General features: G+C 31.0%; 1 long non-coding RNA gene across 1 annotated transcript; it reads right to left on the bottom strand.

The window, feature by feature from the left end:
• Window positions 1-1,092: 1,092 nt before the first annotated feature.
• Window positions 1,093-3,023, bottom strand: LOC126893356 (uncharacterized). Its single transcript, XR_007701147.1, has 3 exons — window positions 2,851-3,023; window positions 2,561-2,820; window positions 1,093-2,214 (listed from the first exon to the last, which is right to left on the bottom strand). It is a non-coding gene; the product is annotated as an uncharacterized LOC126893356 (long non-coding RNA).
• Between the last annotated feature and the right edge of the window lie 493 nt (window positions 3,024-3,516).

Genomic DNA, 3,516 nt, shown 5'->3' with positions numbered 1-3,516 from the left:
TAGTATAGTATTTAAAGACATTCATTAGATTAATTATTTTATAAACTTTACGTTTTTGGTGATTTTGAGTGCTGACAACATGCCTGTGACTTGTATATTAGTGAACTGTGGAAGTCCAACTGATCGGGATAATGTTAATTTTAATTTGTTTTTTGTCCTGATTTTGAGCTAATATAGTATTTAAAGACATTCATTAGATTAATTATTTTATAAACTTTACGTTTTTGGTGATTTTGAGTGCTGACAACATGCCTGTGACTTGTATAGTAGTGAACTGTGGAAGTCCAACTGATCAGAATAATGTTAATTTGTTTTTTGTCGTGATTTTGAGCTTAATATAGTATTTAAAGACATTCATTAGATTGATTATTTTATAAACTTTTCGTTTGTGGTGATTTTAAGTGCTGAAAACATGCCTGTAATCTGTATAGTAGTGAACTGTGGAAGTCGAGCTGATCGGATAATGTTAATTTTTTTCGTGTTCCCTCTATAGGGCTTTTCATTCACAGTCATTGGTTTTGAGCTTCTGTCATATGTCGTATAATCCGTGTATAGTAATATTATACACGGATTATACAACATCTGACAGAAGCTCGAAAAAAATGACAATCGATGAAAAGCCGTATTAGAAACTCATTTATGTTTCCTCAAAATTGTCAAATAACAGGACGCACTCATGCTAGGAATTATGGTTTTTATTAATATTATTACAATTATTTATATGTGACACTAACATAACTAGTGACATTCATTTTTAGGCCAATGTGACAAACTTTATTAATACTAAATTTTAACATTTATCCCCTATTTTGTTAAAACAATATTATTTTGTTTTTCATTCTATTCAAAATAAATGCAGTTTTGACAGGGAATTTGTTTTATTTATTTAATCCATATAGACCTGGATCCCGCGTACCAAAAAAAAGTTGATTAATAGCAAGCTGAAAATTTATTAATAGCTTAATGGTGTCTAGTCCGACAAACTTTGATGTACGGGAACACTGGAAGTTTTAACTGTGGAACAGGTTAAAAATTTGGAACGTCAAACTACGAAAATGTTTATGTAATTTGTCAGATAAAACTTCCAATTGATTTGCTACCAATTCATTAAACTCTCATGCAAAAACCAGACTGGTGAAAAAATCACCAACTGGGCATTTGAATGAGTATAACACGAAGACCATGTCAAACTACAGGAATCATGTTGGTTAGTAATAGCAGTCTGATTTTTGCATGAGAATTTAATGAAAGGATAACAGATCAATTGGATGTTCTGTCCGACAAAATATATGGGATGTTTTTGTAATCTGATGTTCCAAATCTGAGTTTCCAAACTGTTTCACAATTAAAACTACCCCTGTTCCAGTGTCACAATACATCAAAGTTTGTCCAACTGGACACCATTAAGCTATTAACAAATTTTCAGCTTGCTATTAATCAATTTTTTTGGTACACGGGATCCAGACCTAATAGGTTTGTTCATAGTACGACACAAACGATTAGCAACTGCTGCCAACCATCAGATGCATGAGCAGTTAACAGTTAGCGTTGTGCAGTTAATAGTTAGCATTCATAGACTACGAATGCGCATGTGTCTGATGGTTGGCAAGAGTTGCTGATCGTTCTACGAACAAACCTATCAGTAAGCACAATTTGTGATATCCATGGGTAGTTACTAACAGAAAGAGGCAGGAGTCGATTTTTAAAACATTTATTTTAGAGTCAAAACATAGTCATACCTTAAACGATAAATGTATATTATCATTACAAGTTGATACTAATTACAAAAATAAATACACATTTAAAAGACCAATACATAATTACTCATGAAGAAGTACATTATAATTAAAAATGAATAACCATTTTCATATCACTGCAACATAATGCCAAAGCCATCTTATATTTCAATTCGTTTAGTGAGCGCAACAAGCACTCTGACCGAACAGTTTCAAAATTCATTAGTTTTTCATCAGAGAATGCATATGTTGCTATCTCCAAACCATGTAGCTGTAACATATGTACATACATTGGGTTCTTCTTCGTCTGTCTTGCCCTGAGCATACTAAGCTAAAAATAGGATTGCTGCAATATGGCTGCAAACTTCACTATTACCGGCCATACGCATACAATGTGAATTTGCTATGTCATCAGAACTGGCTATCACCCCACCCAAGCATTTAGTCGTTTAGCATTAGATTTTTGGAAATGCTTCACCTAAAAAAAATATTTTATTTTTTTGGAAATTCTTAAACTACAAAAATTAATTTTTATTAGAGTATATGCGTTCTTTACAATGATTGAGAATATTTTATTTAAAATCAGACATTCATATAATATAATTTTAGAACAATCATGACAGTAATTCAAATATATGGCAGTAATAAATCATTTTCAGAGAATTATGGAGTTCGCCGTTTACAGATTAGGACGACGATATGTCTGGTTTCATACAGATATATAAACGTAAATAAATCTAATATTTAAAACCAATTTATCCAAAAGACACTAATACTGTTATCCATATATTTCTTAATGGTGAATAAATAAAATAAAGGCATACCTTTCCGACAATAATATGGAAATCAGGAAATCATTAACAATTTTTACTCCATTTAAAACAAATCCAGCTGTAAAATATTTGTGCCTGAAGGCTTTTGTATGCTTTCATCTGCTGCTTAGAGTAGCAACTGTCAGACTCCACCAGATATGTATAAATATCTATAATAGTAACTTGATGGACTGCACTTTACTGTAAAATCCAATTCTGACTGAATTGTTTATGGATCTAAATCCCCAATTATTTTCAGCTTCAATAAATATCTAAAACAATATAAAAATTGTTTCGCCTACCATTCTCGCAACATCTGGAGTTTACAATAATAATTTCCTTAAATAATCAGTTTGCATTGTGGTAAAGTTTATAAAGTTCACAAAAACAGGAAACGAAATCCAAATGAATCATGAATCCAAAATACGACGATAAACAATGAAAAATCGTTGAAAAATAGATACATACATAACCTCTTTGTTAGTTTGTGTGCCAACCAGAGGTCACGTGGTTTGGATTGCCTAATAGTTTTTTTCCTAAGAGCCACTGTTTTTGAGATACAACGATTCAAAGAGTTGAAAGACTTCTAATCGTCATAATATAATATATATGTATTAGTACACCAGGTATATACATCACTGAAGCTGTAATACAAGTAAACATAATATTCTATCGGTCAACTTAACTTATATTACACATAATAATATAAGATTATAAATATGATAATGTTTCTACTATTCAGCTTGCGGTCTACCGAGGGATGCAATGTATAAGCTGTATTATATTACAGTGCCAACAAAAAAAGCTTTACAAAGTGAATATAACGCGAAAATAATAAGAAATATTTGAATTTTACGGCTTAATCCCAACAAAAATAGTAAATTGATATTACAAAGTATTAACTTATAATAATTCTTTTTATTTATGCGCCTTAGTTCAATTTGTAAAGATGGGTTTTGTCGGAATAA

The sequence above is a fragment of the Diabrotica virgifera genome, chromosome 10 (genome assembly GCF_917563875.1).
Source record: "Diabrotica virgifera virgifera chromosome 10, PGI_DIABVI_V3a".
NCBI classification, from domain to species: domain Eukaryota; kingdom Metazoa; phylum Arthropoda; class Insecta; order Coleoptera; family Chrysomelidae; genus Diabrotica; species Diabrotica virgifera.
Note: the sequence above shows the minus strand (reverse complement) of the source record. Positions and strands in the feature narration are given on the sequence as shown.